This window comes from Bos javanicus, chromosome 5 (genome assembly GCF_032452875.1).
Source record: "Bos javanicus breed banteng chromosome 5, ARS-OSU_banteng_1.0, whole genome shotgun sequence".
Lineage (NCBI taxonomy): Eukaryota > Metazoa > Chordata > Mammalia > Artiodactyla > Bovidae > Bos > Bos javanicus.
In genome coordinates this window covers 105,814,946-105,826,522 of record NC_083872.1, presented here as the reverse complement: position 1 = coordinate 105,826,522, position 11,577 = coordinate 105,814,946, and positions in this window count along the sequence as shown.

The window sequence follows — 11,577 nt, the reverse complement described above, 5'->3', positions numbered from 1 at the left end:
GTGACGTATGGGGGCTGCAGTCAGATCACGAGGGCCTCTCTCTGACCTTGTAAATTAGTCCACACCCTGCCTGGTTCCCCTTTACAATTCGGGGTGCAAGCCCCATATGCTCAGTCCCCACCCACCCAGGGTTCCAGGGGAATCTGGGGATGCCCGTGTGGTTTGATATTTCCCCAAGTGGGAATAGAATCTGGACATATGGAAGGTGGGCTTCCCTGGCAGTTCAGCGGTAAAGAATCCACCTGCCAAGCAGGAGATGCAGGTTTGATCCCTGGGTTGGGAAGATCCCCTGGAAAAGGAAATGGCAACCCACCCGAGTATTCTTACCTGGAGAACCCCAAGGGCAGTGGAGCCTGGTGGGCTTTAGTCCATGCGGTCATAGAGTCAGAAAGGACTTAGTAACTAAGCAACAAAATATGATAAGTATCAAAAGTTGCAACTTCCCTTTCCTGTTTCCATAATGTTGCTTTGCCCCTTCCTCTGCCAATTCCTGAGCAAATGACACTGAGAATACCTGAGAAATACACTGAGAAATTCTGAAAGCAGAATTTCCAGACAGTGGGGGCCCACCCTCCACCTCCCCTGCCCCCTCTGCATCCCCCATTCTCAACCTCCTTGTTTTTGACAAGAGAGCAGGAACCTGTTTTGTAAGGATGCAAGGCTCTTTCCTAGCCCGGGGCCCCTTCCTGGCTTTGGGAAGGACCAGAGGATTCTGCTGGACGTGTTTTTCATGGAAATGGAATTCAAATTGGAACCTTATGTGTTGCAGAGCAGGGCTAGAGTGTGGCCTGCACCAGCCAGACTCGGATTCCACAGGTCTGCTGACTCGGCTTAGCTGAGCTGCAGCTTTCTCTCTAAAGGAGGGGCTTTCTGCCGGTGCTTTTCCTGCATGGACTCCCTTCTGGTGATGAGATGGTGAAATGTGATGCCTAGGGGTGAGTGAGTACGTGTGTGTGTGTGCGTGTGTGTGCGTGTGTGTGCATGTGCACACGTGTGCATGTGTGTGCAAGTGTGTGCCTACATATGTTTGTGTGTGCGTGTGTGTTTGTGTGCATGCGCGCGCGTGTGTGTGTGTGTGACGAGAAAGTGCAGAGGGCTAGTCCCACGTTGAGGAAAGTTCTGGGCTCCCCTGGACTCTACCACCCCCCCTCACTCCCCAGGAGGTAATCTATCGTCACAACTCAGCTGGGTTGGAACCTCCGCTGTAAAACCTAGTAGCTGAGCAACTCTCTGCAGGTTACGTGGCCTCTCTGAGGGGTTCAGTTATCTCTGTCTGCATGACAAGGCAGCTGACACCTAGTGTCTTCAAATATTGATTTGTTGTCATTATAGCTCATGATGCTGGGGCTCAGGAATCCAGAAAAGTCAGAGTGGCGTTGTTCTGTATCTGTTCTGTGGTGTCTGGGGTCTCAGCTGGGATGATGTGAATTACCGAGTCCCGAAACAGCTAGGGCTGCTTGAGGAGTCTCTCAGTCTCTTTAAACGTGTATGTGTGTGTGCATGTGTGTGTGTGAGGGTGTGTGTACACCTGTGTCTATACACCTATGTCTGTACATGCATGCGTGCTCAGTTGCTAAGTCGTGTCCAACTCTTTGCGACCCCATGGACTGCAGCATGCCAGGCTTCCTCTGTCCATGAGATTCTCCAGGCAAGAATACCGGACTGGGTTGCCATGCCCTCCTCCAGGGGATCTTCCTGATCCAAGAATCTAACTGGTGACTCCTGCATCTGCTGCATTGCTTCTCATTTACCCCCTGAGCCCCCTGGGAAGCCTGTACACCTGTATGTATATACTTCCCCCTCCCCAGTTAGGTCGACTGTCCTGGGGGTTAGAGTCATGCTTATGACTATTTCATTCAACACTCTCAACCCAGCATGTAACACAGTACTGGTATACAGGAGACGCTCAATGATTATTTGTTGAATAGATGAATGACTGCCTCTTGGGTTACCAACATGTATGACCAAGACAGGGGGCAATGACAAGATGAGTGAGCATGGTGACAGCCCTCTCAAGGAGCCACTTGTGCCCTCCCCACACAGAAACACTGCTCAGGTCACTCTGGACTAGGAGAATTCTATTTGACAGCTAATACAGCTTGAGGAGTCCAGGACTCACACATTCTTATCCATACTCTGTCTCATATAATTGAAAATGTGCACATTAACTAATCTAGTCTTTTTACATGAACAGGTTCTGGGAATAACTGAGAGACACAGAGTACTTTGAGATCTCGAGATGACAAATTAGTTGGGAAAATCCTCTACTGTAATTTGCTGTTAGTGTCAGATCCTTCTTCTTGTCCTCATGAGCATGTCCCCATGCGGAGTGGACCAGGCTTGCTCAGGAAAATGGGGGGAAGTGGCCTCTGGGTGTTGGGGGTGTCTGCCTTTTCTCTCACTGGCTCTGTGCACTGCAGCTGGTGATAAACATTCTCCTGGGCACCACCTCCGAGAATCAGGTCCCTGGCCAGCTGGGAGGGGTGCCTAGAGTCCACCTCTCCCCCCACTAAGGGAAGGACCTAGTGGGTGATGCCAGGGATCACGATGTGAGACTGGCATTGGGAAACCTCTCTCTACTGATGCTGTTGCTTTGGAAGAAAATGGAGTTCTTTCTACCTTCAGTGAACAAATGCCCAGAGACCCTCTAAAATGGTAACAGCCTAGGATTAGGAGCTCACAAGACAGAGAGTGAGGGTTGTAGAACCAGGGTTAGAATTTACCTTAGACCCCAAAGACCTCTCATATAAACCTCTCACTGTGCTAGCGAGGAAACTGAGGCCCGGTAAAGTGCAATGATGTGGGCTGAACACAGACACCCCGGATCTGGAAGTCAAGCTCCCCAACTTTGACTTCAGGGCTCAAGGCTCTGAATGTGACTGTTCTTTGCCAACTGTAAAGCACTGTGAGCAAGTGAGGGCCTTATTCATGATATTATGAACACGTGTCCCTTGGTCATTGGATGGGAAACATACATGGAGAGAAAGCAGCCATCACCCCTCCCTTTTCTCCCCTAAATTCCCTCTGCCACCTCCCACCAGCCTCCCCTCACCCCTTCTCTGGACTCTGACCCCCTTGCTGGTGTCCTGGCCTTGGGCCTGGGTGGGAGCAACACGTACATTTTAGAAAAGAGGGTGTGGAGGACGAAGGACATGCGTGAAGGCTGCTTGGCTGGCCTTCCAGGTCTTCAGAAGAAATTCACGAATCGTGGAGAAACCAGGCGAGCGGCATGACTCCCCTTCACTCTCCTCCCGTATGGCCCTTGAGGCCCCCAAGGCCCCCAACCTCCAGGTGTCCTGGAAGACCAGCACTATGGAGCGGGATTCTGGAATCCCTGCTCCCAGCCTGGCAGCCAGCATCCTGCCCCCACTGTGGTCAGAGCCTGGCTGCCTCTGGGAACTGTATATGGGTGGAAATGAGGTCCTCCCTACCCCAGGCCATCTCCAGGCTTCCTGAACCACTGAGAGCAGTGGGAGGAGGGATGAATAATTTAGTAAAAGGCCATCAAATATAATTTGTTCCTGGGAGTGAATTAGAGGCTGTAGTTAAAAAAAGAGAGAGGCTACCATCGCTGGACTGGGAGTGTTGCATTATTCAGCCCCAGCTATTTCATTCCCTCGGGGAAGCGGACGAGCCAGAACATGAAAATCACACTCTTAGCTCCTCAGGAAAGGAAGCAGCACCTTGGAGGCCCAACTACATCTAACTGAGACTCACTGGGCAAGGGACAGTGGCTCTCTGCCTGCAGGGCGCTTGGGGGCTTTGTTGTTGTTCAGTCGCTAAGTCGCATCCGACTCTTTTCTACCCCATGGACTGCAGCACACCAGGCTTCCCTGTCCTTTACCTTCTCCCAGAGTGTGCTCAAATTCATGTCCATCGAGTCAGAGGTGCCATCCAACCATCTCATCCTCTGTCACTCTCTTCTCCTCCTGCCTTCAATCTTTCCTAGCATCAGGGTCTTTTCCAATGAGTTAGTTCTTCGCATCAGGTGGCCAAAGTATTGGAGCTTCAGCTTCAGCATCAGTCCTTCCAATGAATATTCAGAGTTGATTTCCTTTAGGATTGACTGGTTTGATCTCCTTGCAGTCCATGGGACTCTCAAGAGTCTTTTCCAGGACAATTCAAAAGCATCAATGCTTTGGCACTCTTTGGCACTCAGCCTTCTTTATGGTCCAGCTCTCACATCCATATATCCTTACACTTGGGGGGTGGGAGGCATATGTGCTTTGGAAGGAACCAGGCACCAGCCATCTGGCCTCCCCTACTGCTCCCATCTATCTGTTTGTATCTGAAAGAGAGAGAGGGGAGTGGTGGATGTTAGTGGGGTCTCCTCTTTCTGTAGAGTCCTCCCTAACTTCCTCCATCTCTTTCTCCAAAGCAGCTCTGTCGTTATCCAAGGGGAAGCCAAGCCCAGAAGAGAAAACAGGCTAAAAGTGCACACCGGACATTTCTGTTTCAATCTCTGTGTCCGACAGGCTGCCTTACAAAGTCTTTGTGACCTTGCCTCCCCACCCTGTTTTGGGACCTGTCCTCCTTGATAGACAGCCTTCTCTAATTTCTTCCTTTTTATTTTTTTATTCTCTTTATTTCTTCCTTTACAAATTTTTTTTTGGTGGTGCTGCATAGTTTGTGGAATCTTAGTTCTCAGACCAAGGATCAAAACCATGCCCTGGGCAATGAAAGTGCTGAATCCTAACCACTAGACCGACAGGGAAGTCCCAATTTGTTCCTTTTTAGCTTCCTGCAAGTTCCTGACCCTGGGAAGACAATCAAAAATCATTTTACTTCTGTTTTGATGCAAAGCAATAGAATTTCCTTTGCCTTAAGCTCCCATCACAAACCGGCTCAGTTTCACCACTCTTAATTATAAAAATCCTTTCATTTGTCATTGGAACTAAAAGAACTTTTTACTCCATGGAGTCCCCAGTTAGCAAAATCAACTAGACAAACAACTCCTTTAACTGTGTCAAAGCTTCCAGATCTATCTCTTCAGGAACTTGAACCTCACTCCAGTGGAGGAAGAAGCAGGGAAATGTTTTCTCCATCTTTTCTGAGCATCCCCTCTGCAGGATGATATGGTGGAGGAAGAAATAGCTAACAACAAGAACACCAAGAACAAAAGGTTGGCCAAAATTAAGCTTTTGAAATGAATTTCATGATTTATGTTCAATGTTTTTCTTGTGGCCATAGAAAGTAGAACATTAATGATCTCTGTTGGGCTTCCCTGGTGGCTCAGTGGTGAAGAATCCACCTGCCAATGCCGGGGACATAGGTTTGGTCCCTGGTCCAAGAGGATTTCACATGCCATGGGACAACTGAGCCCAGGTGCTCCGACTATTAAGCCTGTGCTCTGGAGCTCAGGAACCAGAACTACTGAGCCCACGAGCCACAGCTACTGAAGTCTGCTTGCCCTAGATCCCCTGCTTTGCAACAAAAGATACCACCACGATGAGAAGCTGGTGAACCATGGCTAGAGAAAAGCCTGTGTAGCAATGAAGACCCAGCACAGCCAAAAAATAAAAATGATGTCTGTTGTATGTATCTCCAAGAAGGAAAACAGGTAGGTGAATGAGTCAGGAGAGGCTACGTTAAGCTGTAGTGATCAACATCCCACACCTCTCAGTGGGTTCCACTGAAGGATTACTTATTTCTCAGACTATGCACACTTCATTGGCATTCTCGGGGCCCAGGTTGATGGAGTGGCCACCTTCTCAAGCACTCAGGATTGTTATGGCAGAGGAGAAGACTCTCGGTATTTCAGTGCTGCAGGCCAGATAGGACATAGTCGGTCAGTTCAGTCGCTCAGTCATGTCCGACTCTGCGACCCCATGGACTGCAGCATGCCAGGCCTCCCTGTCCATCACCTACTCCTGGAGTTTACTCAAACTCATGTTCATTGAGTCAGTGATGCCATAGATGGAACACAAGTCACAGTGAATTGGCTGGAACTAGTCACGTGACCCCACCCTGCTGACCATGGACCAGGAAGGACACAATCCTACCATGCACTCAGAAGGTAAGAAGATGGAAATATTTGGTAAATAGCAGCAATGACTACCGTTGTCTGCACTCCTGATAAAAAATGTTTGACCATCACAGGCGAAACACACGTACTTTCTAAGGGAGACAACGCAAAAGTCCTATCCAGTTCAGATATCAAGCTCAAAGTACAGGACCTCCAGTGATGGGCAGTAGTATTTGTGTTCAAAGGGACATGTTTGATATTAGCACATATATATGGAATCTAGAAAGATGAAACTGCTGAACCTATTTTCAGGGCAGCAATGGAGATGCAGACATAGAGAACAGACTTGTGAACACAGCGGGGGATGGAGAAAGAGGGACAAATTGAGAGAGAAGCATAAAACATATATATTCCCATATGTAAAATAGATAGCCAGTGGGAATTTGCTGCATGATGCAGGGCGCTCAAAGTAGGTGCCCTGTGACAACCCAGAGGGATGGGAGATGGGGTGGGAGGTGGGAGGGAGGTTCAGTAGGGAGGGGACATATGTATACTTATGTCTGATTCATGTTGATGTATGGCAGAGACCAACAGAATATTGTAAAGCAATTATCTTCCAATTAAAAATAAATGCATTTAGAAAAGGGACATGTTCTGGTCTCTAAATCAGATATGGACGTGGCTCCTCCTAGTTCAAAACCTCAGGGAAACAAAAAGATAGATTATCTTTCCCTCGTCTACAGCACAATAGACAAAGATTGATTTGGGGCTTCCCTGGTGGCTCAGACGGTAAAGAATCTGCCTGTAGTGCAGGAGACCTGGGTTCGATTCCCTGGGTAGGGAAGATCCCCTGGAGAAGGAAATGGCAACCCACTCCAGTATTTTATCAGGGAAATCCTATGGACAGAGGAGCCTGACGGGCTATAGTCAAGGGGGTCGCAAGGAGTCAGACACGACTGAGTGACTAACACACACACACACACACACACACACACACACACACATGCACACACACAACCTTAATAAATATTCCCATTCAGAAAGGGGAGAGATGGAAGCAGTGCAGCCATCCCTGGACTGTGGTCGTGATGGTTCTAAACAGCTCTTCACAGAATGAGGTCCTCATGTGGCTGCTTGGGAGGGATTCCCAGGTCACTGTTCTTTGTCCCCCGACTTCTCCCCCTCTTTTCTCTGTCATCTTCCTTGGCCCTACCTGAGATGGGTGTTGCAAGTGATATGCCCCTTGGAGACAGAGCAGCTTTCTCTGCCTGCTTCTTGAACATAAAGATTTAGGACACTAAAGATTGTTGCACATCAATCAATTAAAAATAAATAAATATAATTTAAAAAAAAGGCTGTTGCAAGTCTTGAACAGTCCTGCATAGGTTAGTCCAGATGGTGCTTCCCTTGGTGGCATGACTGGTGTAAATCATCTTAGACTTTCTCCTACCTGTCCAGGCAGCTCTCTGGAAATACAGCCATACATCCTGGGGCCAATAACCACATCCACAGTTCTTCTTGAAATGAACCTAACAGTGGATAATTTGAGCCTATTAGTTTCCTTTTTTTTAACAATGAAAAAAATTAAGTCTTTATTGAATTTGTTACAATATTGCTTATGTTGTTTATGTCCTGGTTTCTTGGCCATAGGGCATATGGGATCTTAGCTCCCAGACCAGGGATCGAACTTGCATCCTCTGCATTGGAAGGTGAAGTGTTAACCACTGGACCAGCAGGGAAGTCCCAGGTTTATCGGTTTTCAATTGGAGCTTATACACCTCTAGCTTCTCCCCTTTACCCCACAAGTCACTTTGTCTAATTCAAATACTTATCTTTTGAAAGCCACAACTTTAATTAGACTTCTGTAAAACACCTTATTTTCTTCAGAGGTATTAGCAAGGGGCATAATTGTCTTATGCTTGATTTGTTCCATGAAGCAAGCCGGAATCCTAGTCATGCCTTCTGGCACAGAAGTCTTTTAATTTTTATTTATTTCTGATTGACAAGCAGTTGCCTCCACCAACCCTGAAAATCCCCATGTTTCAGGACTCTTCTCTTGTCCGTCTCATCTCTGCTGGCCAATAGTAGCCACCATGTGATACTAACAATCTGGTTTCTAACTTCTTCACAGACATGCGAGTTTTTAGGTACATTATCTGCCTTCTAAGTTATCACCAGCAACGATTTTTCAAATATTTTTCCACTCATAACATAAATGGCCCATAACAGCCTCCAGTAAAGTGTCTTTATTGCCCATAACTTGGCCCCTGATTGTTATTGTGGCAGTTGTTCAGTTGTGTCCAATTCTTTGTGATACCATGGATTATAGCCCGCTGGGCTCCTCTGTCCATGGGATTCTCCAGGCAAGAATACTGGAGTGGATAGTCATTCTGTTCTCCAGGGGATCTTCCTGACCCAGGGATCAAACCAGGGTCTCCTGGATTGCAGACAATTTCTTTACTGTCTAAACCACCTCTGCTGCTGCTAAGTCACTTCAGTCGTGTCCGACTCTGTGCGACCCCATAGACGGCAGCCCACCAGGCTCCGCTGTCCCTGGGATTCTCCAGACAAGAACACTGGAGTGGGTTGCCATTTCCTTCTCCAATGCATGAAATTGAAAAGTCAAAGTGAAGTTGCTCAGTCGTGTTCGACCCTTTGCGACCCCATGGACTGCAGCCTACCAGGCTTCTCTGTCCATGGGATTTTCCAGGCAACGTACCAGGCCATGAATTTTAGGTTTTGGTTATAGTAGTTTCTCAATTCTGGGTATTACAGTGAGTAAGTGTGGGTAGACCACATTAGGCCATGGTAACAAGTCCATCCCCAGATATCAGAGATCAGAACAACAAAAGATTTTTTCTTACGCTTCATCCCTGTTGCTTTGTCTGGGGGCCCTGTCTCAGGTCACCTCACTCTGGGACTCATCTCACTCTGCCAGAGCAGTCACCATCATGGATGATGCCAACCACGTGGCTATGATAAAGAAAGCTCTGGAACCTTTAATTAAATATTTTGGTTCAGAAATGGCACACATCGCTTCTGCTTACAGCTCATTGGTTAGAACTACTGGCCTGGTCCAACCATAAGTGAGGTAGAGTGTACAATTCCCCACCTTCCTGAAATGGAGAGAGTTGGAGACATTTGGAAAATATCACTGATGATGCCACAGTAGGGAAATGGGATGAAAAAGCAGGCTGCAAACTTGCAGAACTAACAAGTGCTCTTGGGATCCTCCCTGCATGATAAAATGCTCTTTATAGATTTATTTCTTGGCAGGATTAGTCATCTCCTAGGGCTGTTGATTTGCACGACTCAGATGTCTAATGCATTCCTTTTCCAATATATAGCTTCACTCAGCTGAAAACTGTTAGATTTTTCTCTGGTGGATTCTGGAGCATCATTATCTCCATCACCAGTCTGTAGCTGATATCATCACCATCATCGTCAAAAACTTCACCTAAGCAGCTAATTATAAATGATCCTTATCTATAAGATGTATTTGCGTTTGTCCTTCCTCTTGTCACTTTGGTCCCAGGGAAAGCCCAGAGGGAAGGAAATGGTCATGGGACACGGTGTTAGACTTATTATTCCTGTCCTCAACAATCTACGGTGAAAAGCTACAGAGAGAGGTGATTCTTCTTAGGGAGAGTGTGTGTATACACACCTATAGACAGGTAGGAACTGAGAGAGCTGACCCCTTACCACTCTCCTTTCACGGAGGTCTGTGGCTGAAAGGGCAGTGGAGAGGCCCATTCATAGAGATTACTCAGAGAAGCAAGGCTAAGTCTCCCCAGAGGAAAACCATGAAGATCCCACTGCTGGGGTAACGACAAGCGCACATGTTCCTACACACACGCACACACACACACACCCATGACCTGTCTAGCTCACAGCTTTGGAACTTGTCTGCCCAGAATGATCTTCCCTGCTTGTAGCAAGTCTGGTTCTTTCTCTTCTTTGAAATCTCAGTTAAATCAGTACCTCTTCAGAAGGAACTTTCCCAACCACCTGATGCTTCAAAGCAGAATTCCCAGGTTCGTGCCTAACTCAGCATCCAGTTTATTTTCTTCAGAGCCTTCAGTACAATATATAAATATCTTCTTTATTGTTTACTGTGAAAATTTTCTATCTAGAATGTCATATATTTATTGCAAGAAATAAAAGCAGACGGTCTGTCCAGGCTGCTCCTAAAACCCCAGCACCTGGCACATGATGAGCACCCAATAACTTCTCAATGCAAGATTAAATAAATGAATGATAGCGACCATCAGTGAAAACGTCTGGCTTTAGACAGAGTTAGGAAACCCTATGCTGTCGTGAAACTGGGGCTCCGTGAATTCTGGAGAAATGTTCACTTGTGCAGTCTGAGGATGGGGTTATTCCTCTTGTCTTCCTTCACGTGGGAACTGGCACTTCTAAAGGTGTGATTTTACTCACCTTTTAATATCGGCTTGAGAGGAATGATCTAGAGAAAAGGGCTTTTCTGTGGCTAAGAAATGAGTCTCTTTCACACAAGAACTAAAAACAGAACTCTGATTCATGAACTTGCTAATGGGTTTTCCCTCGGGGGGAAACTTTCTGTGCACAGTGAAACCTCTCTTGGGGCAGAGCCTTCTGCCGCATGTCAAGGGAACTATGGAGCTTCTCTTTGCCTGTAGCTTGGAAGCCTTAACCCAGGCGATACTCAAAGGTCTGTTCCCATCACATTTTAGACAGAATTCAGGTTCCTCCCCACATTTCTCCAAGGTTTGCTTGGAAGAGTGACTGACCTAGTGGACAACCTCGTGCGTAAAAATGGCAGTGATGAAAACAAACACACCCATGACTACTTCATGGTAAAAACTGATCACCAAAAACAAAGGGAATCGTGAGTAAGTCAGTTTACCACTCAGGAAAGAACTACAGATAATTGGACAGGGGTAAAAACAAGCAAAAAACCCCAGTACTTTCTGTGTTATACTTGTAGGTTTCCTTTTCTTTCTTGAAAGAAAAAAAAAAATTTAATGGAGCAACCTACTAGTGCAAAGTTTAAATTGATTAATGACAATAGCTTGTGAAAAAGAAAGATACTGACTGGGTGATATAATTGCGTTCTCGCCATTCACTGAAACACGCACGTTGGGAGAAGGGAGCAGAAACGACCAGGAATGAAATGGAAACACCTACCTGGAAGACGTGGTGAGCGACCAGACTAGAGAACGAAGACGCAGTGGTGTGGCCATCTGTCTCCTACTCTCTCATCACTTGACCTCTGCCCTACACATCTAGCACACTTGGTTCCCCACTCACCTTCCTCCCCAGCACCCTGCTGGGAATGAACCACTGTGGTTTTACAACACCACGCTTTATGCAAAGAACTCTCACGCGAGTTTTGTGGTTTGAGAGTAGCTCCATGTACCCTTCCCATCATGATCATCCATGAACTCGTACCAGTGCTCTAAGAGCACCAGGAGGTACTAAAAAAAAACCTTCTTGTTCTGGTTGTCAGCCAACTTACTTTTGGCGGTAGCCACCCCAAAAGGGGAAAACTGAGGCAGTGAGAAGCCAGCCATCAACCCTGCTGGGTAGGTAGGCAGTGTGAAATGATCAGACCCTAACCTGTCTGATCTAGT